At 27.3% G+C, this 27,871-nt stretch overlaps 1 protein-coding gene across 1 annotated transcript in view; it reads left to right on the forward strand.

The window, feature by feature from the left end:
* The window catches only part of Nha1 (Na[+]/H[+] hydrogen antiporter 1), a 218,291-nt gene that overhangs the window by 100,839 nt on the left and 89,581 nt on the right, over positions 1 to 27,871 (forward strand). The window contains exon 3 of the mRNA XM_075293713.1: positions 26,323 to 26,349. The gene's annotated coding sequence lies outside the window, so the exon portion shown is untranslated. The remainder of the gene's footprint in view (positions 1 to 26,322; positions 26,350 to 27,871) is intronic.

The following is a 27,871-nucleotide window of genomic DNA, read 5'->3' on the forward strand; positions in this document are numbered from 1 at the left end:
GATCTTATGTAAAATCTATATCCATGCTTTGACCGGAATACACCCAGAGAAGGAATAACTTCAAATGTGTTACAACCATGTAATTTTCACGGAAATTATTTTTAAAGAAAATGTCAAAGTTTTATTTTTATAAAAGTTTTTATCAAAATTTTATTTCTGTAGCAAATTTTCTCAAAATTTAATTTTTATAGAAAATTATCTCAAAATTTTATTTCTATAGAAAATTTTATTTCTATGGAAAATTTTGTCAACATTTTATTTCTATAGAAAATTTTCTTAAAATTTTATTTCTATAGAAAATTATGTCAAAATCCTATTTCTATAGGAAATTTTGTCAAAATTTTATTTCTATAGACAATTTTGCCAAAATTTTATTTCTATAGCAAATTTTGTCAAAATGATATTTCTATAGAAAAATTTTTCAAAATTTTATTTTATAGAAAATTTTGTGAACATTTTATTTCTATGGAAAATTTTGTCAACATTTTATTTTTATGGATAATTTTGTCAACATGTTATTTCTATAGAAAATTTTGTCAAAATTTTATTTCTATAGAAAATGTTATCCAAATGTTATTTCAATAGAAAATTTTCTCAAACTTTTATTTCCATAGAACATTTTCTCCAAATTGTATTTCTATAGAAGATTTTCTCAATATTTTAGTTTTTGACAAAATTTTATTCTATGGAAAATTTTTGCAATATTTTATTTCTATAGAAAATTTTGTCAGAAATTTATTTCTATGTGGTTTTCGTATTTTTTTGTTATTTTTTATTTCTATAGCATTTTTTTATATTTAATTTCTATAGAAAATTTTGTCAAAATATCATTTCTGTAGAAAATTTTTTCAAAATTCTATTTCTATAGAAAATTTTGTCAACATTTTATATCTATAGAAAATTTTGCCAAAATTTTATTTCTATATAAAATGTTGTCAACATTTTATTTCTATAGAAAATTTTGTCAAAATTTTATTTTTATACAATATTTTGTAAAAATTTTATTTTTATAGAAAATTTTGTCAAAATTTTATTTCTATAGAAAATATTACCAAATTTTATTACTATAGAAACTTTTTGCAAAATTTTATTTCTATAAAAAAATTTGTCAAAATTTTATTTCTATAGAAAATTTTGTCGAAATTTTATTTCTATAAATCCGATCAGAATTAGATATAGCTCCCATATATCTAAATTTTGAGTCTAGACATATTGTGAAAGTTTAAAAGATGTTGTCCAAATCGGTTCATATTTAAATATTTGTATATGGGAATATAAACCTTTATATAGCTCCTAACAAATTTGAAGGTGTTAAGGTGGTATCAAAAATTAAGGTCCCGTGCGACGTTTGACTTTCCTTACATGTTTTTTTTACAAAATTTTGTCAACATTTTATTTCTATAGAAAACTTTGTCAAAATATCATTTCTATAGAAAATTTTATCAACATTTTATTTCTATTGAAAATTATGTCAACATTTTATTTCGATAAAAAATTTTGTCAAAAATTTATTTCTACAGAAAATTTTGTCAAAATTTTATTTCTATACAAAAATTGTGACAAAATTTTATTTCTATAGAAATTTTTGTCAAAATTGTATTTTTATAAAAAATTTAGTCAAATTTTAATTCTTTAGAAAATTTTCTCCAAATTTTATTTCTATAGAAAAACTGTGACAAAATTTTATTCTATGGAAAAATTGTGACAAAATTTTATTCTATAGAAAATTTTTGACAAAATTTTATTTCTATAGAAAATTTTGTCAAAATTTTATTTCTATAGAAAATTTTGTCAAAATTTCATTTCTATAGAAAATTTTGTCAAAATTTTATTTCTATCGAAAATTTTCACAAAATTTTATTTCTATAGAAAATTTTGTCAAAATTTCTTTTTTATAGAAAACTTTGTCAAAATTTTATTTCTATCGAAAATTGTGACAAAATTTTATTTTTATGGAAAATTTTGTAAATATTTTACTTTTATAAAAAAAAAATTTGTCAAAAATTTATTTTTATAAAATTTTTTTTCAAAATTTTATTTCTATAGAAAATTGTGTCAAAATTTCATTTCTATAGAAAATGTTCTCCAAATTTTATTTCTATAGAAAAATTGTGACAAAATTTTATTTCTATAGAAAATTTTGTCAAAATTTTATTTCTATAGAAAATTTTGTCAACATTTTATTTTTATAGAAAATTTTGTCAAAATTTTATTTCTATAGAAAATTTTGTCAAATTTTTATTTCTATGGAAATAGTTGTCAAAATTTTATTTCTGTAGAAATTTTTGTCGAAATTGTATTTTTATAAAAAATTTTGTCAAAATTTTATTTCTATAGAAAATTTTCTCCAAATTTTATTTCTATAGAAAATTTGTGACAAAATTGTATTCTATAGAAAATTTTGTCAAAATTTTATTTTTATAAAAAATTTTGTCAAAAATCTATTTTTATAAAAATGTTATCAAAATTTTTTTTATTAAATTTTATTTCTATAAAAAATTGATAAAAATTTGATTTCTATAGAAATTTTGTCAAATTTTTTTTCTATAGAAATTTTTTTTCCAAATTTTATTTCTATAGAAAATTTTCTCTAAATTTTATTTCTATAGAAAATTTTCTCCAAATTTTATTTGTATCGAAAATTTTTAAAAACTTTATTTCTATAGAAAATTTTCACAAAATTGTATTTCTGTAGAAAAGCTTCTCAAAATTTTATTTCTCTATTCAATTAGATCGAAATTTTATTGTTGCATTACAAGCTCGATATCAAAGACTATTAAAAACAGAAATTAGAATATAAATTTTTTTGCCGCTTTCGTAGCACTGTGTGTCCGTTCATATATTTGTTGTTCGCAGGACTCCCTTTGCATTTAGTAACCGAATTTGTTGAAATTTATTACGTGGCATGGTTTCGGCTCAAGGACGAATGCTATTGAATTTGAAAAAAAAAAATCAAATTAAATTTAGGAATAGCCCCCATACAAATGTGTTGTAAACAATAAGGGTCGCATTGCGCTTATTTACTAACCGATCATCTTCAAGCTAAAACCGATTTTCAAATTTGGTGTGCTCTAATATTCTATGGTACTAACTATAGCTGCAAAAAAATTATTAAAATCGGTTCAGAAATACGCTTTATCGCTCACCCCTATGTCAATGATACCCAACAAATGCTTATGGCCACTAATTCAGTAGGGATGGTTTGGGGTATGATATAGTCGGCTTCGCCCGTCTTTCTACTTTACTTACGTGTTTTTTTATTTTTATTTATTTTTTGTTTATGGAATCTAACAATTTTCTCTAACAGAATTTATTACAAATTTGTTTAAAATATTTTAATTATAATAAAAATATGCCGAATATATGTCGAATTTCCTATTCAATTTACATTTATGTATGTATTTCCTCTTCCCAAAATGGTTTCAAATATAAGTATGGATTTAATAAAATATTTGACTACGTATATTTTCATGTTTTGTAATGAATTACAAAACACAAACTGATTTAAAATTCCAAATGTGTACCATACTCTGTTTGTTTGCTTATCCTGTCAATCAAAACATTGATAAAATACCACCTATCCACATGTGATGCAGAGCACATTTTTGCGAAAATAAAAGAATTGAGTGAACGAGACTAAATTCTTAAAAAAAAACTAAATCATGTTTCAACCATATAGCATTACATATCAGTAATAGTAGGGGGTTAATACACAAAGAAAAATAATTTGAGTTTAGAAAATAAAATTTTAATAAAACTTAGTATGAAATGGCCCAAGGTATTCGAAGCGCGATTGCCACAGTTGGTAAAATTCTACCAAAAATGATAGATTTTTTAATGTTTGGTAAATTGGTAGAATTCTTGATGTTTTGATAGATTTTGCAAAGTATTCCTCTCCAACATACAGGTACAAAATTTTCTATATAAATAAAATGTTGATAAAATGTTCTGTATAAAAAAAAAATTGACGAAATTTTCTATAGAAATAAAATTTTTGACGAAGTTTTCTATAGAAATAAAATTTTTGACGAAATTTTCTATAGAAATAAAATTTTGACAAAATTTTGAATAAAATAAAATTTTAACAAAATTTTCTATAAAAATACAATTTTGACCAAAATTCCTATAGAAACAAATTTGTGAAAAAATTTTCTTTAAGACTAAAATGTTGACAAAAATTTTCTATAAAAAATAAAACCTTGACAAAGTTTTCTATAAAACAAAAATTTTTGACAAAACCTTCTACAACAAATAAAAATTTTCAAAAAAATAAAATTTTGACAAAATCTATCTATCTATCTATATATATAAAATTCAATCTATGTTTGTTTATTTGTTTGTTTGTTTGTTTGTATGTACCGAGTTGGCTCCGAAACGGCTGAACCGATTTACTTGAAACTTTCAGAGATCGTAGGGGGCGTTCATGTGGTGAAAATAGGGTACCTCATTTTTTGACACCTGGTCGCGGAGGGGGACCTCCCCTTTGTCGGACTTTTTGAAAATTGGACCAAAGTTGACCGATTTGGTTGAAATTTTCGTTGAAGATTGGGGTTGGCATCTAGACAAAGATCCGCTACTTTTTATTTCGATATTTGGGGCGGAGGGGGGCCTCTCCTTTGTTTGACTTTTTTTAAAGTACAGTGAAAAAACTAAAATTCTCTAAATTATCTGAGATTTACAGAGAACATGTGGTGAGGTTATGGAATTAATATGGGGTACCCGATGATTTCATATGTGGATGGGGAGGGGGACCTCCCCCTTGCCCTACTTTTTGAAACTTGGAACAAAATTATGCGATTTGCTTGAAATTTTCATTGAATGTTGGGGTTGGCATGTAGACAAAAATCCGCTACATTATTTTTCGATATTTGGTCGGGGAGGGGGACCACCCCTTTGCCCAAATTTTTTTTTTTTTTTTTTTGAAAGTTCAAACAAAACTAAACTCCGCCGACTGAAATTTTACAGAAAAAATGGGTTACGAAATTTATATTAGGTTCCTGATTTTTTAATAAAAATAAAAGGACATAGGGAGACATCCGCTTCTCTTAAGTACATACAGAGAAACAATTAAACTTTACCGAGTTACTTGAAATTTACAGAGGACTGGGGAGAGATCGTAACCTCCGTCAACCGTAATAGTTGATACCTGATTTTGTGATATTTGGACGGAAGAGAGGCCGCCCATTTAGCCTTATAATTTGCTTGACATTTTCTGGGACGTTTACAAAAGATACGCTTTTCGACATTTGGTCGGGGAGGAGGTCCTCCTCTAAAACTACAAAAAAATTTAAGTTTTCTTGAAATTTACAAAAGCAGTGGGGGAAAGTTATGAACGAAGAGGCAACCTTCCTTGCTCCACACTTGAAAGAAAGTTTCAAGAATTTTCAGGGAAGGTTAGGGGTGCTATTCACTACGGTGTTTGTCGATATTGTATCGGGGAAAGTGACGTCCCTTTAAAAAAATAGAGCAAAATTTAAACATCTCCGATCTACTTGAAATTTACAGGGACGTGGCAGGAGGTGATTAAATTTATACATAATTTTTAAATTACTATATGATTTTTCGATATCTGGTTGGGGAAGGGGAATATTGAAATAAACTTTATCGATTTACTTCGATAGAATTTATAGGGACCATTGAGTAGTTGCGAAATTAATATAGGGTATGTGATAGTCCGATATCAGGTCGGAGTGGAGCGAAGGTGGGGAGAGGGTTCCCTTTTGTCCGTTTTTTTTTCTTAAGTTGAAAGTAGAGGGTTGTCCGTAAATGGGAACTCGGTACATAATTTTATGATTTTTGTACAGGCTTCTGCCAGACTTCTTTTTAGTAAAGAACTTAAATTTACATGAAATTGGCAGCCAACGTAGAGGGTGCATCATTTTCCAACATTTTAACAAATGTTAATGTGGTAAATTTTTTTACTACTTTTGCTTTTTCCGATTTATTGGATGGGAAACAGTAATTCTTTGTATGTTATTATAATATAGTGCTTAATTTTCAGATATGTTGAGGAGAAGGATACCTTTCCTTGACAAACCCCACTTAAAATTCACAAGAAATATAGAAGATTGTCCAACTACTTGAATACAGAACATTATTAAAAAAAATTTGGAGGAAAGGGTACACCCTCTCCCGCCGTATTTGTACCTATAAACGAAAAATCAAGTAGTCCGATTTGTTTAAAAGAATTGAAATCTTTTTGAATTTGTTTTCAGCACGAAGGATATAGTTGACTAAGTTAATGCAAAATGTTCCTCCAAATACGCTTCGGAAGGCGCAGCGAAGCGGGCCAGGTTACTCTAGTATTCTATATATTCAAATTTTGACGAAATTTTCTATAGAAATAAAATTTTTGACGAAATTTGCTATAGAAATAAAATTTTTGACGAAATTTTGTATAAAATAAAATTTTTGACGAAATTTTCTATAGAAATAAAATTTTGACAAAATTTTGAATAAAATAAAATTTTGTATAAAATAAAATTTTGATAAAATTGTATACAAAAATAAAATGTTAAAAATCTCTATAGAACTGAAGATTTGAAAAAAATATTATATAAAATAACATTTTGACAAAATAAAATTTTGACAAAATTTTATATAAAATAACATTTTGACAAAATTTTATATAAAATAACATTTTGACAAAATTTTCTGGAGAAATAAATTTGTGACAAAATTTTCTATAGAAAGGAATATTTGACAAAATTTTATATAAAATAACATTTTGACAAAATTTCATATAAAATAAAATTTTGACAAAATTTCATATAAAATAAAATGTTGACAAAATTTTCTATAAAAATAAAATTTTGACAAAAAACTCTATAGAAATGAAGATTTGACAAAATTTTATAAAAAATAAAATTTTAACAAAATTTTCTATAAAAATACAATTTTGACCAAATTTTCTAGAGAAATAAATTTTTGACAAAATTTTCTATAAAAATAAAATGTTGACAAAAATTTTCTATAAAAAATAAAATTTTGACAAAAATTTCTATAAAACATAAATTTTTGACAAAACTTTCTATAACAACTAAAAATTTTTCAAAAAATAAAATTTTGACACAATCTATATATAAAATTCAAAGTATGTTTGTTTATTTGTTTGTTTGTTTGTATATTCCGTTTAGGCTCGGAAACGGCTGTAACGAGTTACTTGAAACTATTAGAGGTCGTAGGGGGCACTCATGTGGTGAAAATAGTGTGCATTTGTTGACACCTGGTCGTGGAGGGGACCTACGCTTTGTCGGACTTTTTGAAAATTGGACCAAAGTTGACCGATTTGCTTGAAATTTTCATTGAAGGTTGGGGTTGGCATCTAGACAAAGATCCGCTACTTTATATTTCGATATTTGGTTGCGGAAGGGGACCTCCCCTTTGTTCGACTTTTTTTAAGTACAGTGAAAAAACTAAAATTCTCTAAATTATCTTAGATTTACAGAGAACATGCGGTTAGGTTATGAAATTAATATGGGGTACCTGATGTATTCATATGTGGACGGGGAGGGGGACCTCTCCCTTGCCCAACTTTTTGTAACTTGGAACAAAATTATGCGATTTGCTTGAAATTGTCATTGAAGGTTGGGGTTGGCATCTAGACAAAGATCTATTACATTATATTTCTTATTTTTCGATATTTGGCCGAGGAGGGGGACCTCCCCTTTGCCCAACTTTTTTTAAATTACAGTGAAACCAAAACTAAACTCCCCCGACTGAAATTTTACGGAAAATATGGTTGAGGTTATGAAATTTATATCAAGTTCCTGATTTTTTAATATTTGGTCGGGGGAAAATAAAAGGGCATAGCGAGACATCCGCTTCTGCTTAAGTACACACAGAGAAATAAAAAAATTAAACTTACTTGAAATTTACAGAAGACTGGGGAGAGGTTATGAAATTCATATTGGATATCTGATGAGGGATGATGACGGGATGAGGTACCTCCCCTTGCCCTGCTTTTTTTTATTTATTTTATTTTATTTCAACTTTATTAGTAACATAGCCTCATAGAGGCCCTATTCGTTACAAAATATATGATTGGTTAAACTTCAAATATTTCTTAAACACTAATAATAATAATTAAAAATTAAATAAATATGATATCTATAACGTATCTCTATATCCTACTGACAAATCAATTTTACCTTAAAAAAAATTTAATGAGACCGTTAATGTAAACAACTAAGTTTCTAAAAGTAAAAATAATAACAATGATAATAAAAATACAAACAAACATTTTGATTACATGTCACTAAATTATTAAACTAATAAGAAATTGAAAAAAAAACAATTAAATCATTAATAAACTAAAACTAAAAATTTAAAAATTTATTTAAAAAATTATTGGGCATAAATAACAATTGTGTACATTAAAGAATTATGGCAATTACTTTTGAAGATAATGAATTTAATTATATTTGTACTAATACTTTTACCGATGTAATGAAATGAATTGATTTTATTTATTATTAATCCCAGATAACAACTACTAAAAAAAACATGAGATATCAATTACAAATCATTAAGAATAAGGTATTCTTGGAGTTTACTTTTATATGTTTTCAAGTTGCAATTAAATAGTTTCAAAAAGAGGGGTAGGCGGTTGTATGTACGGGCGATTCTCACTTGGAATGATCTTTCTAATACAGATGTTAGTTTCGGAATCATAATCTGCGGATTCCTCGAAAAATTGGGCTTATAATTTGCTTGACATTTTCTGGGACGTTTACACAAGATATGCTACATAACTTTTCGAAATTTGGTCGGCGAGGGGGAACTCCTCTAAAACTGAAAGAACTCTCAAGTTTTCTGGAAAATTTCAAAGGCCGTGGGGAAAGGTTTTAAAAATCAATAGGATGGGGGGTATATTAACTTTGTTATTCCGTTTGTAACACATCGAAATATTGCTCTAAGACTAAGATCCCATAAAGTATATATATTCTGGGTCATGGTGAAATTCTGAGTCGATCTAATCATGTCCCTCCGTCCGTCCCTCCGTCAGTCCGTCCGTCTGTTGAAATCACGCTAACTTCCGAACAAACAAGCTATCGACTTGAAACTTGGCACAAGTAGTTGTTATTGATGTAGGTCGGATGGTATTGCAAATGGGCCATATCGGTCCACTTTTACATATAGCCCCCATATAAACGGATCCCCAAATTTGGCTTGCGAATCCTCAAAGATAAGCAAATTTCATCCGATCCGGCTGAAATTTGGTACATGGTGTTGGTATATAGTCTCTAGCAACCATCCAAAAATTGGTCAACATCGGTCCATAATTATATATAGCCCCTATATAAAGCGATCCACAAATTTGGCTTGCGGAGCCTCAAAGAGAAGCAAATTTCATCCGATCCGGCTGAAATTTGGTACATGGTGTTGGTATATGGTCTCTAACAACCATGCAAAAATTAGTCCACATCGGTCCATAATTATATATAGCCCCATATAAACCTCAAAGTGGAGCAAATTTCATCCCATCCGGTTGAAATTTGGTACATGGTGTTAGTATAAGGCCGCTAACAACCATACCAAAATTGGTCCATATCAGTCTATAGTTATCAGTCTATGGCAGCCCGATGAAGTTTCAGACTCACTTAGACTATTCAGTCCATTTTTATATATAGCCCATCCCCAATCACACAAAAATTGGTCCATATCGATTCATAACCATGGTTGCCACTCGAGCCAAAAATAATCAACCAAAATTTTATTTCTATAGAAAATTTTGTCAATTTTTTATTTCTATAGAAAATTTTGTTAAACTTTTATTTCTATAGAAAATTTTGTCACAATCTTATTTCTACAGCAAATTTTGTAAAAATTTTATTTCTATAAAAATTTTGTCAAAATTTTATTTCTATAGAAAATTTTGTTAAAATTGTATTTCTATAGATATAACAATGGACTATTCAGTCCCCAATCACACAAAAATTGGTCCATATCGATTCATAATCTTGGTTGCCACTCGAGCCAAAAATAATCAACCAAAATTTTATTTCTATAGAATTTTTTGTCAAAATTTTATTTCTATAGAAAATTGTATTAAAATTTTATTTCTAAAGAAAATTTTGTTAAAATTTCATTTCTATAGAAAATTTTGTCAAAATTTATTTCTACAGCAAATTTTGTAAAAATTTTATTTCCATAGAAAATTTTGTAAAAATTTTATTTCTATAGAAAATTTTGTTAAAATTTTATTTCTATAGAAAATTTTGTTAAAATTTTAATTATATAGAAAATTTTGTCAAAATTTTATTTCTATAGAAAATTTTGTCAAAATTTTATTTCTACAGTAAATTTTGTCAAAAATTTATTTCTATAGAAAATTTTGTTAAAATTTCATTTCTATAGAAAATTTTGTCAAAATTTATTTCTACAGCAAATTTTGTCAAAATTTTATTTCTATAGAAAATTTTGTAAAAATTTTATTTCTATAAAAAATTTTATCAAAATTTTATTTCTATAGAAAATTTTGTTAAAATTTTATTTCTATAGAAAATTTTGTCAATTTTTTATTTCAATAGAAAATTTTGTTAAAATTTCATTTCTATAGAAAATTTTGTTAAAATTTCATTTCTATAGAAAATTTTGTTAAAATTTCATTTCTATAAAAAATTTTGTCAAAATTTCATTTCTATAGAAAATTGTATTAAAATTTTATTTCTATAGAAAATTTTGTCAAAATTTTATTTCTATAGAAAATTTTGTAAAAATTTTGTTTCTATAAAAAATTTTGTCAAAATTTTATTTCTATAGAAAATTTTGTCAAACTGAATTATATACGTATTTAATCGGTCTTTTTTAATTTAATATATACCACGTATGGACTTACTTACAATTTAGAAGACGGTGTTAGGAGGTTTTAAGATACCTTGCCATCGGCAAGCGTTACCGCAACCCAAGTAATTCGATCGTGGATGATAGTGTTTAGCATGGCTGAACAAGAAGGTTAAATCATGGGGCCATATGATAACAATTTTTTTATTTCGACCAAATTTTAAGATGTCAAAATCATATGTTTATGGTGATTGCAGCTCTCCAAATGACACTGCATAGCAAATGCATCTCAAACAAACTCGCGCATTCATAGCTGGAGAATTGTTCAAAGATGACTTGAGTATCTTGATAACATATTCCAGACCCAAAATACCACGCACATCAGTTTTTAAACTGCATCATAAACTGTTTTTGTTAATAGATGGCGAATATCCATTTGACTGACTTCCATTGGTCTCATATCGGCGTTCCTCGGATATATTATATACTTCACAATAACTCATAGGTGACGCAATTAAATTTGAACCTTTATTTTTCTCTGGATTTGAATTATTTTTTCAGGACAATTGAAAGAATAAATAATTGCCACTTTTACCAATGCCATACGATTCTTTTATCAGCTGACTTCTTAAAATTGTAAACAACATATTGAAATTTGTTGTTTTTGTTATCGTGATTCAACCTCCTTATTCAGCCATGGTGTTTAGAAGAAGTTTCTACACAATCCATGGTGGAGGGCACATAAGCTTCGTCTTGGCCGAACTTATGGCCGTATATACTTGTTTTTGTTTAGCAATTATTTGAGGAAAATTACTTGTAACATATAATGCAATTGACCATATGCCTTGTTTTCGGGGAAATATAATTTTTTTAATAATATTTTTCTAGTCAGAGTCCAAGTCATTACTTCAATTCGTCCAGGGAAAATATTATCTAAAAAAGTAAAACATAAAATTGCTTTAGTGTTAATCTATATAGCTTAATAATAAAATTTATATAAATTTTATTTACATTCTATTTAAATTGTAATAAAATTATTTTAATGTCTAATTTATTACTATTGTTGTTGTTGTCACTAAAACTCTTGAAAATTCTCTTAGACAATCTCTTGTTTTTAGTATATAAGGACATTTATTGCAATTTCATTACAACTTTTAATTTCATCCCCTCCACGAAAAAAAATGTGTATATATCTCTTTTAATCTTTAAACCTAATTTTCCACAAGACATCATAGACAAATATAAGAAAATAACAGACATTAGCAAAAGGACTCGTCGTCGTTGTCTTCTCGACATTGTCTCTGTAACAAACCTCCATTTTTACTCTGAGCACACGTAAACAATAAAAGTTGTCTAATTTATTACCTTGCCACACACTCAATTAAGGACAATTTAAATTTCATTTTTGGTGAAGCAAAAGTTGACACAAAACCAGCATCACCCAGCATCCCCCAGCACCCATTTGGGGATTGCTGGATATGAGTCTAGGATTTAAGTAATATTTCTTTTTGTTGTTGTTGTTGTTGTTCATTCGTTCAAATACGAAATCCTTTTACTCCTTTTGAGTTTTAATTCTTGATGTTTGACTTGATTGTATTCTGTAGATAGAGATTGATAATGAGATTTGTGATTACTGTAATTATACGGCAACTTAAGGCAACTTGAAATGGAAAATGGAATAGTCACCTTTTCTTTTAGAGTAGAACTTAAAAGCAATTATGAATGGGGGGCGGGGGTTGTTAGAATTGTAAATTAATTATTTTTTTTTTGCATTTTTCTTTGATTGCATTGAACTAAATAAATTAACTGAAAAGACTTCAAATGAAACTAAACAGATTCAAATGAAGTGATTATGAAATGTAGAATAAAATGAATTGAAATGGATCAAGTTAGATCAAGTAGAATGGAATAGAATAAAATTGAATCAAATAAAGTGATTATGAAATATGTTATGTGGAATGAAATTACATTAAATAAATAAAGAAATGAAATGGAACGGAACGGAACGGTAAGATATGGGGAAAGTCAAATGGAATTATATGCAATGAAATGTAATGGAATGGAATCAAATGCGATATTGGGTAGACGAAAAAGTATTTTACCAATATATGTTGTTAGAGTAGGGATCACGGTTGCCGCAGTTGGTAGAATTCTAGCAAAAATGATAGATTTTTACCGTTTGATAGATTGAATTTTGACAAAATTTTCTATAGAAATAAAATTTTGACAAACTTTTGTATACAAATCAAATTTTAAGAATATTTTCTATAGAAAAAAAATTTGCCAAAATTTTCTTTAGAAATAATATTTTGCAAAGATTTTTATAGAAATAAAATTTTGACAATATTTTCTACAGAAATAACATTTTGACAAAATTTTTCTAGAGACAAAAAATTTTTACAAAATTTTCTATAGAAATAAAATTTTTAGGAAATTTTCTATACAAAATTTAATTTTGAGAAAATGTTATATAGAAATAAAATGTTGACAAAATTTTCTATAAAACTAAAATTTTGATAAAATTTCCTATAAAAATAAAATTTTGACAAAATTTTCTATAAAACTAAAATTTTGATAAAATTTCCTATAGAAATAAAATTTATTATACCCACCACCATAGAATGGTGACGGGGTATAATAAGTTTGTCATTCCGTTTGTAACGCATCGAAATATCGATTTCCGACTATATAAAGTATATATATTCTTGATCAGGGAGAAATTCTAAGACGATATAAGCATGTCCGTCTGTCCGTCTGTCTGTCTGTCTGTCTGGTTGTCTGTTGTAATCACGCTACAGCATTCAATAATGGAGCTATCGTCCTCAAATTTGGCACAGAATCGTCTTTTGTCTGCGCGCAGGTCAAGTTCGAAGATGGGCTATATCGGGCCATGTTTTGGTATAGCCCCCATATAAACCGACCTCCCGATTTGGGGTCTTTCGCTTATAGAAACCGTAGTTTTCATCCAATTTGCGCGAAATTGAAAATCTAGAGATATTTTGGGACCTTGAAGAAGTGTGCCAACAATGGTGAGTGTCGGTCCATGTTTTGGTATAGCCCCCATATAAACCGACCTCCCGATTTGGGGTCTTTCGCTTATAGAAACCGTAGTTTTCATCCAATTTGCGCGAAATTGAAAATCTAGAGGTATTTTGGGACCTTGAAGAGGTGTGCCAAAAATGGTGAGTGTCGGTCCATGGTTTGGTATAGCCCCCATATAAACCGACCTCCCGATTTGGGGTCTTTCGCTTATAGAAACCGTAGTTTTCATCCAATTTGCGCGAAATTGAAAATCTAGAGGTATTTTGGGACCTTGAAGAGGTGTGCCAAAAATGGTGAGTGTCGGTCCATGTTTTGGTATAGCCCCCATATAAACCGACCTCCCGATTTTACTTCTTGGGCTTATAGAAACCGTAGTTTTTATCCAATTTGCCTGAAATTGGAAATCTAGAGGTATTTTTGGGCCATAAAGAGGTGTGCCGAAAACGGTTAGTAGCGGTCGGTATTTTAGTATAGCCCCCATAAGAACGATTTCCCGATTTAACTCCTTATGTTTCTAGAAACCGTAGTTTTTATCCGATTTGCCTGAAATTGTAAATATTCTCGTATTTAAGGCTCACAAAAACGTGTATCGGATTAAGTTTTTATCGGTCCATTTGGTAATGCCTCCATATAGACCAATTTCACTTCTTGTGAGTATAGAAGGCGCACTGATCATGAAAATTGCTTGAAACTCAATGTAAAATTTCCAGATTTTATTTTTCGGGTGAAAATCTACAGATTTAAAATTTCAAATCAAGACGTTATTTTATAATTTTCTTGCACACTTACAAAAGATGTTAATGATTCCTCTAAAACTCAAGCAAAAATGGTTCTTATAAAGGGTGATTTGTTAAGAGCTTGATAACTTTTTTTAAAAAAAAAACGCATAAAATTTGCAAAATCTCATCGGTTCTTTATTTGAAACGTTAGATTGGTCCATGACATTTACTTTTTGAAGATAATTTCATTTAAATGTTGACCGCGGCTGCGTCTTAGGTGGTCCATTCGGAAAGTCCAATTTTGGGCAACTTTTTCGAGAATTTCGGCCGGAATAGCCCGAATTTCTTCGGAAATGTTGTCTTCCAAAGCTGGAATAGTTGCTGGCTTATTTCTGTAGACTTTAGACTTGACGTAGCCCCACAAAAAATAGTCTAAAGGCGTCAAATCGCATGATCTTGGTGGCCAACTTACCGGTCCATTTCTTGAGATGAATTGTTCTCCGAAGTTTTCCCTCAAAATGGCCATAGAATCGCGAGCTGTGTGGCATGTAGCGCCATCTTGTTGAAACCACATGTCAACCAAGTTCAGTTCTTCCATTTTTGGCAACAAAAAGTTTGTTAGCATCGAACGATAGCGATCGCCATTCACCGTAACGTTGCGTCCAACAGCATCTTTGAAAAAATACGGTCCAATGATTCCACCAGCGTACAAACCACACCAAACAGTGCATTTTTCGGGATGCATGGGCAGTTCTTGAACGGCTTCTGGTTGCTCTTCACTCCAAATGCGGCAATTTTGCTTATTTACGTAGCCATTCAACCAGAAATGAGCCTCATCGCTGAACAAACTTTGTCGATAAAAAAGCGGATTTTCTGCCAACTTTTCTAGGGCCCATTCACTGAAAATTCGACGTTGTGGCAGATCGTAAGTCTATTCATGATGAAATGTCAAAGCATACTGAGCATCTTTCTCTTTGACACCATGTCTGAAATCCAACGTGATCTGTCAAATACTAATGCATGAAAATCCTAACCTCAAAAGAATCACCCTTTAAATCCAGAATCTGATATAGTCCTCATAGGTGAAATCTTTAAATGTATCTTCGGGAAGTGTCCTCAAGTCGTCAAGCCCTCCTGAAATTTCAAGGGAAATCCTAATATTTGGTTCATGGTGGTGGGTATTTAAGATTCGGCCCGGCCGAACTTACTGCTGTATATACTTGTTTTGTTTTGTTATTGTTGGTTTTTTTCCCCCTTTAATCATTGTTGTTGTTTTTTTGATCTCAGCTTAAAACCATTGCGTCGACTAAACTACAAGAGTAGCATAATCGACAGAGTAAAATAATGTTTGTCAAATATATTTGGGCAAAGCCCTTTAGACTGCAAGATGGTTGGATGGACGCACGTTTCGGAATTACCACATTCCTCATCAGCATCCTCTACTTGCAGCAAAACTTCTATGATAGTCGGCTTTTGCCGAAATAAATCTTTGTACAAACAACTGCCATAAGCGTAGGAAGTCCTCTGGGGAGGGGGCTTAGACCCCCCAGAAAAGTTTTAAACCACATTGGTTAACTTCTCTCTTATCACTGAGTGCTGCCCGATTCCCTGTTAAGCTCAATGACAAGGGACCTTCTTTTTATAGCCGAGTCCGAACGCCGTTCCACATTGCAGTGAAACCACTTATAGAAGCTTTGAAACCCTAAGAAATGTCACCAGCATTACTGAAAAACTTTTTGGTGTTCGGTCGAAGCAGGAATCGAATCCACGACCTTGTGTATGCAAGGCGGGCATGCTAACCATTGCACCGCGGTGGCTTCCTTTTTTTATATAAGTGAATTATTATAAGTGAATGTTTGAAGTCTGATATTAATGAAATAAAACTGTGGTTAACTTATGATATAAGTTCCTAAATTTATGTTTAGTTTAATCACTGAACCACCTTTATTATTTTGTTTAGTCAGAATTTTTGTCGATTTAATTAAAAAAAATAGTAATTGATATTAAAACTATTCTCTCATAAATGAATATCTTAATAACGATGCAAACAAAGAATCGCCAAAAATTATTAAAGTGTTTTTTTTTTTGTTTTCGGAAGTGGTGCAAAATTGGCGCAGAAGCGATGAATTTAAGATGGACATGTCATAGGACGGATGCCCACCATTTTAGAAACCGTCGCACTGAATTTGCATCACTTTTAAGGTGTGATCCGAATTCAGTATGAAGTAAACAATTTTGTGATATTTTCCCAATTTTGAAACCAAAAAATACCCATTAAAAATATAACAAGTATTTACGGCCGTAAGTTCGACCAGGCCGAAGCTTATGTACACTCCACCATGGATTGCGTAGAAACTTCTACTGAAGACTGTCATCCACAATCGAATTACATGGGTTGTGGTAACACTTGCCGATGGCAAGGAATCTTAAAACTTCCTAACACCGTAATATATACCACATAGTCCATACGTGGCATATATTAAACTAAAAAAGGCCGATTAAATACGTATATAATTAAGTTTAAAGTTTCTATAGAAATAAAATTTTGACAAAATAAAATTTTGACAACATTTTCTATAGAAGTAAAATTTGGAAAAATTTTCTATATAAATAAAATTTGGAAAAATTTTCTATATAAATAAAATTTGGAAAAAATTTTCTATAGAAATAAAATTTTTACAAAATTTTCTATAGAAATGAAATTTTGACAACATTTTCTATAGAAATAAAATTTTTAAAAAATTTTCTATAGAAATAACATTTTGACAAAGTTTTCTATAAAAATAAAATGTTGGTAGATTATTTTTGGCTCGAGTGGCAACCATGATTATGAACCGATATGGACCAATTTTTGTGTGATTGGGGATCGGCTATATATAGGTTAGGTTAGGTTATGTGGCAGCCCATTGTGATACCACATTGGTGAACTTCTCTCTTATCACTGAGTGCTGCCCGATTCCATGTTAAGCTCAATGATAAGGGACTTCCTTTTTATAGCCGGGTCCGAACGGCGTTCCACATTGCAGTGAAACCACTTAGAGAAGCTTTGAAACCCTCAGAAATGTCACCAGCATTACTGAGGTGGGATAATCCACCGCTGAAAAACTTTTTGGTGTTTGGTCGTAGCAGGAATCGATCCCACGACCTTGTGTAGGCAAGGCGGGCATGCTAACCATTGCACCACGGTGGCTCCAATCGGCTATATATAACTATAGACCAATATGGACCAATTCTGACATGGTTATAAGCGGCCTTATACTAACACCACGTTGCAAATTTCAACCGGATCGGATAAATTTTGCTCCTCCAAGAGGCTCCGGAGATCAAATCTGGGGAACGGTTAATATGGGGACTATATATCATTATGGACCGATATGGACCAATTCTTGTGTGTTTGTTAGAGACCACATTCTAACACTATGTTCCAAATTTCAACCGGATCGGATGAATTTAGCCGGATCGGATGAAATTTGCTTCTCTTAGAGCAATCGAAAGCCAAATTTGGGGGTCCGTTTATATGGGGGCTATACGTAAAAGTGGACCGATATGGCCCATACCATCCGACCTACATCAATAAGAACTACTTGTGCCAAGTTTCAAGTCGATATCTTGTTTCGTTCGGAAGTTAGCGTGATTTCAACAGACGGACGGACGGACGGACATGTTCAGATCGACTCAGAATTTCACCACGACCCAGAATATATATACTTTATGAGGCCTTAGAGCAATATTTCGATGTGTTACAAACGGAATGACAAAGTTAAATAAAGAAGTAAAATTTTGACAAAATTTTCTATAGAAATAAAATTTTGACAAAATTTTCTATAGAAATAAAATTGTGACACAATTTTCTATAGAAATAAAATTTTGAAAAGAAATAAAATTTTGAATAAATTTTGAATCTATATAATAAAATGTTGACAATATTATCTTTTAAATAATTTTTTTAAACAAAATTTTCTAAAGAAATAAATTTTTGCCAAAATTTTCTATAGAAATAAAATTTGACAAAAGGTTCTACAGAAGCAAAATTTTGACAAAATGTTCAATAGGAATAAAATTTTTGGAAAATTTTCTATAGAAATAAAATTTTGACAACATTTTTTATAAATATAAAATTTGATAAAATTTTCTATAGAAATAAAATTTTTATAAAATTTTCTACACAATTTTCGACAGAAACAAAATTTTGCAAAACATTTTTTTTTACTTTTTTGTAAAAATTTTCAGATTTAGATATATAAAAATAAAATTTTGACAAAATGTTCAATAGAAATAAAATTTTTGGAAAATTTTCTATAGAAATAAAATTTTGACAACATTTTTTATAAATATAAAATTTGATAAAATTTTCTATAGAAATAAAATTTTTATAAAATTTTTTACACAATTTTCGACATAAATAAAATTCTGCAAAATAAGACTTTTTTGTATTTTTTGGTAAAAATTTTCAGATTTAGATATAGCTAAGTGAATCATGTCCACAATATTGGGCTGACCAAATTGGTTCTTTCCATTTCTATTTATTTTAGTTTCGTTGTCAAAAACAAATTTTATTTGATACAAATTTTGCGATACCTTTTTGAAGGTCAATAACAAGCAAATAGTTAATTTCCCACTCTAATTTTAAACAGTTGCAATAAATTGCCTCTGCTAATAAAAACCAAAACCAATGACAAAATTTGATAGAAATCAAAATATTACCTGCCCAGAATTTATAATGTCCTCTCAGTTCGCCAATGCCACATTGCGAAAAGCTAAAATGAAACATTTCAAATCTCCACTTCACTCACAGTTTGACTATCATTATTTTGGCTAAAACCATACTCCATCTCATAGCTGCTAATTTATGACGTGCTGACAACTCAAAATCAGTGTAGCCCATAGACAAACAGATCATGGGTTCACCTCAAGCATGAAATATGCTAAAAACCTTTTGCGTTGGGGTTCATGATAAAATACAAAAATAATTTATTGTCAATGCGTTGTATGTTTGTATATTTATTTATTTAAATATTTACCATTTTTTTTGGGGATTAGTTGTCATTCCCGGCTAATATTTGCAAAAAAAGAAAGAGTTCCATTTGGTTGATTTGAAATATGGCAATAATGAAATTTTATGATGTGCTAGCAGACGGACAAATCAAATGGTTGAGATAAAAAACCAAAACAATTCATTATAAACACAACCATTATTGTTAGGAAGCAGAGGTTGTCAACTGTTTGTTATTGTTTATATGAATTAAAATTCGAAGCGAAAAATTAACACAAAATTAGTGAAAATAAATTTGCATTGCCAATGAGAAGCTATAAAGATTATAGAAGGAGATTTTTATTAAGTTTTATCATACCCTAATTATTTGAAGTCCCTTTTACTTGTATGTGATTTGGCCTTATAGTAGATATGGACAGTAGGAATCTCGTTAATTAAACGATACCAACTATGATATCGATAATCTTACACAAAAACTAGTGGCGTATCAACCACATCCTTGCCTGCAAAACCTTTACAAATTTAAAGAACAGAAAACAAACGTTGGGTTCTTAGAACCGAGAAATCCATCATTCAACAAATCTTGTCATATGATGTTGAGCCTCTTAATTTACAAAAATATAATGTTATGATTATAGCTAAAAGAAATTAAAAAGATATTAAATATGATCCATTCTCAATCTCGGCCGTATCTTCTTTCCCAACTAAATATTCAGAACCCTTGATTTTTGTTTTTTGGCCTACAATTTCGCTACATAATAGATAGAGACAGTAGGAATCTCGATTAAGTTTTGGCTTTTGACTCAGAAAATGTTCAATAATTAACAAAAAACAAAAAATATGTAAGATATGATGATATATGTAAATCTAGGAAATCACTGTAATTGTCGGAATATAAATAAATGTGAAAAAATATTAATTTATAATTGTAAAAGAACATTATAAAAATTGAAGATTTATAAATGAAATAGTTGTTCGTTATATAGGCTTTAATTTAACTAATGACTGACTCTTAGAAGCTCAACTATAAAATCTGGAACAACATGGACCATCTGATGGCATGATTCAATTTTTTCTAACGATTGGATTATCTGAAGGAAGCAATCAGTGAAGCTAGTATTGGAGATTTTTTTTCGAAAATAGCGACGACATTTATCACCAAGCTTAAAAGGGTCTTCTTTCCAGAGAAAATTATTCAAAACCCATTGCCTTGGCTGCAGTTTTGCTGGATAGTAGATGGGGACAGTAGGAATTCCGTTGAAATTATGTATCGATCCGTGGTCATACCACGAAGGCCAAAGTTTTACTGTAATGTCAGACTTTCCAGAGAGCGGTTGAGATTTAGATAAAGTTCCGACTTATGTAAATGTAGCCCGATTTGGTCAAATAATATCTCACAACCCACACCTATCTTGGTGATATCTAACCAATATCCTTATCAAATCGCTACTGCTAAGTACCAACGACGAATCGTAAATGTGCTTTTGCCACATGGCATAAAAATAAATTTTCAAGATTTTATTTCAATAGAAAATTTTCTCAAAAATTTTATTTCAATAGAAAATTTTCTCAAAATTTTATTTATATAGAAAATTTTGTGAAAATTGTATCTCTATAGAAAAATTTCTCAAAAATTTTATTTCAATAGAAAATTTTCTCAAAAATTTTGTTTCTATAGAAAATTTTTTTCAAAAATTTTATTTCTATAGAAAATTTTTTTCAAAAATTTTATTTCTATAGGAAATTTTGTTAAAAATTTATTTTTATAGACAATTTCGTCAAAATTTTATTGCTATAGAAAATTTCGTTAAAAATTAATTCCATAAACAATTTTCTCAACATTTTCTATAGAAAATTGTGTCAAAATTTTATTTCTATAGAAAATTTTGTCAAAATTTTATGTCTATAGAAAAATTTGTCAAAATTTTATTTCTAAAAAAAGTTTCTCAAAAATTTTATTTCTATAAAAAAATTTTCTCAATATTTTATTTCTATAGAAGATTTTTGCCAAATTTTATTGCTATAGAAACTTTCGTTAAAAATTAATTTTGTCAAAATTTTATTTCTATATAAAAATTTGTCAAAACTTTTATTGATATACAAAATTTCGTTAAAAATTTATTTCTGTAGAAAAAATTCTTAAAAACTTTATTTTTTATAGAAAATTTTCCCAAACATTCTATTTCTATAAAAAATATATATAAAATATAGAAAATATAAATATAAAATTTCTCAAATTTTTTTTTTCTATAGAAAATTTTTAAAAAGTTTATTTCTATAGAAAATTTTGTCAAAAATTTATATCTATAGAAAATTTTGTCAAAATTTTATTTGTATAGAAAATTTTCTCAAAATTTTATTTCTATGGAAAATTTTCTCAAAAACTTTATTTCTATGAAAATTTTTGCAAAAACTTTATTTCTATAGAAAATTTTCTCAAAAACTTTATTTCTATAGAAAATTTTATTTCTATAGAAAATTTTGTCAAAATTTTATTTCTATAGAAAATTTTCTCACAAGTTTATTTCTTTAGAAACAAATTTTGTTTCTACATAAAATTTTCTCAAAATTTTATTTCTACATAAAAATTTCTCAAAATTTTATTTCTTTAGAAAATTTTCTCAAAAATTTTATTTCTATAGAAAATTTTTTAAAAATTGTGTTTCTATAGAAAATTTTTCAAAATTTTACTTCTGTAAAAAATTTTGTCAAAATTTTATTTCTTTAAAAAATTTTGTCATTATTTTATTTCTATAGAAAATTTTGTCAAAATTTTAGTTCTATAGAAAATTTGTTTCTATAGAAAAGTTTGTCACAATTTTATTGATAAAGAAAAATTTGTTAAAATTTTATTTCTATAAAAATTTTTGTCAAAATTTTAATTTTATAGAAAATTTTGTCAAAATTTTAATTTTAAAGAAAAATTTGCCAACATTTTATTTCTGTAGAAAATTTTGTCCAAATTTTATTTCTATAGAAAATTTTTACAAAATTTTATTTCTATAGAAAATTTCTCAAAAAATTTTATTTCTATAGAAAATTTTGTCAAAATTTTATTTCTATGGAAAATTTCGTAAAAGATTATTTCTATAGCCAATTTTGTTAAATTTTTTTTTCTATAAACAATTTTCTTAAAATTTTATTTTTATATAATTTTTGTCAAACTTTTATTTCTATTAAAAATTTTCTCAAGCATTTTATTTCTATGGAAAATTTTGTCAACATTTTATTTCTATTGTTAATTTTGTCACAATTTTGTTTCTATAGAAAATTTCGTCAAAATTTTATTTTTAAAGAAAATTTTGACACAATTTTATTTCTATAGAAAATTTTGTCAAAATTTTATTTCTATAGAAAATTTTGCCAAATTTTATTTCTATAGAAAATTTTGTCAAATTTTCTTTTGTTTGAAAATTTTGTCAAAATTTTACTTCTATAAAAAATTTTGTCAAAATTTTAATTTTATAGAAAATTTTGTCAATTTTATTTCTATAGAAAATTTTGTCACAATTTTAGTTCTATAGAAAATTTTGTCAAAATTTTGACAAAATTTATTTCTACATAAAATTTTCTCTAAATTTTATTTCTATAGAAAATTTTTTCAAAAATTTTATTTCTATAGAAAATATTGTCAAAATTTTATTTCTATAGAAATTTTTTCAAAATTTTACTGCTGTAGAAAATTTTGTCAACACTTTATTTCTGTAGAAAATTTTGTCCAAATTTTATTTCTATATTAAATTTTGTCAAAATTTTATTTCATTAAAAAATTTTGTCATTATTTTATTTCTATAGAAAATTTTGTCAACATTTTATTTCTATAGAAAAGTTTGTCATAATTTTATTTCTATAGAAAATTTTGTCAAAAATTTCTTTTTGTGGAAAATTTTGTCAAAATTTTATTCCTATAGAAAAGTTTGTCATAATTTTATTTCTATAGAAAATTTTTCAAAATTTTTCTTTTGTAGAAAATTTTGCCAACATTTTATTTCTGTAGAAAATTTTGTCAAAATTTTATTTCTATAGAAAATTTTTGCAAAATTTTATTTCTATAGAAAAGTTTGTCATAATTTTATTTCTATAGAAAATTTTGTCAAAATTTTCTTTTTGTGGAAAATTTTGTCAAAATTTTATTTCTATTAAACATTTTTGTTAAAATGTTAATTTTATAGAAAATTTTGTCAATTTTATTTCCATAGAAAATTTTGTCACAATTTAATTGCTATAGGATATTTTGTCAAACTTTTCTTTTTGTTCAAAATTTTGTCAAAATTTTATTTCTATAGAAAATTTTGTCAACATTTTCTTTTCGTGGAAAATTTTGTCTAAATTTTATTTCTATAAAAATTTTCGTTAAATTTGTAAAATTTTTTTATAGAAAATTTTGTCAATTTTATTTCTATAGAAATTTTTTTCAAAATTTTATTTCTATAGAAAATTTTGTCAAAGTTTTCTTTTAGTTGAAAATTTTGTCAACATTTTATTTCTATAAAAAATTTTGTCAAAATTTTAATTTTATAGAAAATCTTGCCAATTTTTGTTTCTATAGAAATTTTTGTCACAATTTTATTGCTAGAGAAAATATTGTCAAAAATTTTGACAAAATTTTATTTCTATAGAAAATTTTGTCAAAATTTTATTTCTATAGAAAATTTTGTCAAAATTTTATTTCTATAGAAAATTTTTGTCAAAATTTTATTTCTATAGAAAATTTTGTCAAAATATTATTTCTATAGAAAATTTTGTCAATTTTTTTTCTATAGAAAATTTTGTCAAAATTTTATTTCTATAGAAAATTTTGTCAATTTTTTTTTCTATAGAAAATTTTGTTAAAATTTTATTTCTTTGTTGTTGTTCTTTATTGCAGCTTAAAACCATACATTGACTAAACTACAAGTGTAGCTTAACCAACAGAGGAAAAGAATGTTTGTCAAATTTATTTGGGCAAAGCCCTATAGACTGCAAGATGGTTGGATGGACGCACGTTTCGGAATTACCACATTCCTCATCAGCATCCTCTACTTGCAGCAAAACTATCAACCAATTATCAGAATAAATTCAGGCAGTTTATTAAACCCAACAAAAACCACACTTGAACCCTCCGAAAAAAGGTTTTACATTGATAGCCGGCTTATGCCGAAATAAATTCGAAACAAACATATCTCTTTTCCCATGCCACTGTCAAATCATCGATTTGAATTCACATGGCTGGGTTTATTTTGAGCGTGCCTCCTCTTCTTTTTCCATTTGTTTTGTTTTGTTATTGTTGGTTTTGTTCTTTAAGCATTGTTGTTGTTTTTTATTGCAGCTTAAAACCATACATTGACTAAACTACAAGTGTAGCTTAACCAACAGAGGAAAAGAATGTTTGTCAAATTTATTTGGGCAAAGCCCTATAGACTGCGTGCGTCCATCCAACCATCTTGCAGTCTATAGGGCTTTGCCCAAATAAATTTGACAAACATTCTTTTCCTCTGTTGGTTAAGCTACACTTGTAGTTTAGTCAATGTATGGTTTTAAGCTGCAATAAAAAACAACAACAATGCTTAAAGAGCAAAACCAAGAATAACAAAACAAAACAAATGAAAATTTTATTTCTATAGAAAATTTTGTCTTAATTTTTTTCTATAGAAAATTTTGTCAAAATTTTATTTCTATAGAAAATTTTGTCAACAATTTATTTGTATAGGAAAGTTTGTCCCAAATTTATTGCTATAGAAAAATTTGTCAAAATTTTATTTCAACAGAAAAGTTTGTCAATTTTTTTTTTTATGAAAAATTTTTTAAATTTTAAAAATCTTGTAAAAATCTACCGTTTTTGGTATATTCTAACTTCACTGTATATTTAAATTTATTTTTTTACTTATGTTCACTTGGCCAGTCTGCATCAATTGATCTATCACTCACCTAGTCCAACGACAAAAACCATGATTGTTTGTTAATCACGTGCCATAAACCTTATACACAATCCGTAAACTCAAACATACATACGTAACATATATAAATGTTTATATATTCACCCATATAGCCATGGTTTATTAATATACACACAAAAAAAAGTAAATATAAATAAATTAAATGTCATGAAAAATAAATTACTAATTAACACTTATTTTGTTTATTTTTATTTGTTACTGATACGTCTCGGCTCAGTTCAGCTCGTCTCATTTAATTTTCATTTTCATTTTTGCATTGATATTTGAGCTTCATGTTCAGCCATCACTCAGTTTGGGATATCACACAATGACAAAGGAAGGCATAATTTTCATGTGTAATTAAATAATTTAATATCCAAAAATGTGTATATTATTACTGTATTATTATACCGAGAGAAATTGATATGCACGTATACCTTGTGGTGACAAATACTAATTGTTTATATCAATAAAAGGGAGTTTTGCATACACAAAAAAAACCAATTGAACAAATTTTATTTACATAAAGGGTTGAGGAAAGTCATTGTAGTCTATATCACTCTGTGGTGCTCTATGAAATGTACAATGAAAAAAAAAACAGCATGTCCTGTTCCAAATATTTTGCCTTTACACTAACGACTTTGGTATTGATTCCGAGTTAAAGAAGCATAGAATTAAATTAAGGATAACTTTAATATACAATTCTCTTTTAAATTTGAGTTTTGCGTACTTCATTCTAGGAATTAAATTTTAATTTATTGCTTTTTTAGCATTTCTCTTCAGAGACCCACGGACCGGACCCAGCTAATTTCTTTTATCAAAAAAAAATTAACTGAGTTATAACGAACATTTTTTTTCCTTTTTTCAGATTTACATATTTCTGTTAGCAAATTAGGTAAGTCATTATATTATCAATACAAAAAAACTACACTGACAAAAAATTTCATTATATGAAAAAAATATGCAAGCTAAGTTCTATTACGCGGAATTTATCAAAAAAATAAGGATTCACTTTTTACATAAACTATTAGCTCTGAGTAAAACGTTGGCCTCTAAGGTCATATGCGTGTAAATCGCGCGAAAGATATATGGGAGCTATGTCTAAATTTAATATACGTTGCTAGAATGTTACTTCCATTCTCTATACAAAATTAAAGTAAATCAGAGTAAAACTATGGCCTCAATGGTAATAAAAAGATATATATGGGAGCTTAAGCGATTTCTTCAAAAGCTAATGACCCAAAACACATACATGTGCCAAATTTGCAGTTGCTTGGACTAAATTTTTTAACAAAATAAAATTTTGACAAAATTTTCTATAGAAATAAAATTTTGACAAAATTTTCTATAGAAATAAAAATTTTACAAAATTTTCTATAGAAATAAAATTTTGACAATTTTTTCTATAGAAATAAAATTTTGACCAAATTTTCATAGAAATAAAATTTTGACAAAATTTTCTATAGAAATACAATTTTGACAAAATTTTCTATAGAAATAAAATTTTGACAAAATTTTCTAAAGAAATAAAATTTTGACAAAATTTTCTATAGAAATAAAATTTTGACAAAATTTTTTATAGATATAAAATTTTAACATTTCCCATAAAAATAATATTTTGACATTATTTTCTACAGAAATAAAATTTTAACAAATTTTCTATAGAAATAAAATTTTGACAAAATTTTTTATAAAAATAAAATGTTGACATAATTTTTTATAGAAATAAATTTTTGACAAAATTTTCTATAGAAATAAAATTTTGACAATATTTTCTAGAAATAAAATTTAAAATTTTCTACAGAAATAAAATTTTCTATAATAATAAAATTTTTATAAAATTATCTATAGAAATAAACTTTTGATAAAATGTTCTATAGAAATAAAATTTGGACAAAATTTTCTACATAAATAAAATTCTGACAAAATTGTCTATAGAAATAAAATTTTGACAAAATTTTCTATAGAAATAAATTTTTGACAACATTTTGTACAGAAATTATATTTTGACAAAATTTCCTAAAGACATAAAATGATGACAAAATTTTTTATAGAAATAAAATTTTGACAAAATTTTCTATAGAAATAATATTTTGACAAAATTTTCTATAGAAATAAAATTTGGACAAAATTTTCTGTAGAAAAAAAATTTTGACAACATTTTCTATAGAAATAAAATTTTGACAAAATTGTCTATAGAAATACAATTTTGACAATATTTTCTACAGAAATAAAATTTTGGCAAAATTTTTTATAGAAATAAATTTTTTACGAAATTTTCTATAGAAATAAAATTTTGATACAATTTTCTATAGAAATAAAATTTTGACAAAATTTTTTATAGAAATAAAATTTTGACAAAATTTTTTATAGAAATAAAATTTTGACAAAATTTTCTATAGAAATAAAATTTTGAC

The sequence above is a fragment of the Haematobia irritans genome, chromosome 2 (assembly GCF_050003625.1).
Source record: "Haematobia irritans isolate KBUSLIRL chromosome 2, ASM5000362v1, whole genome shotgun sequence".
NCBI lineage: Eukaryota > Metazoa > Arthropoda > Insecta > Diptera > Muscidae > Haematobia > Haematobia irritans.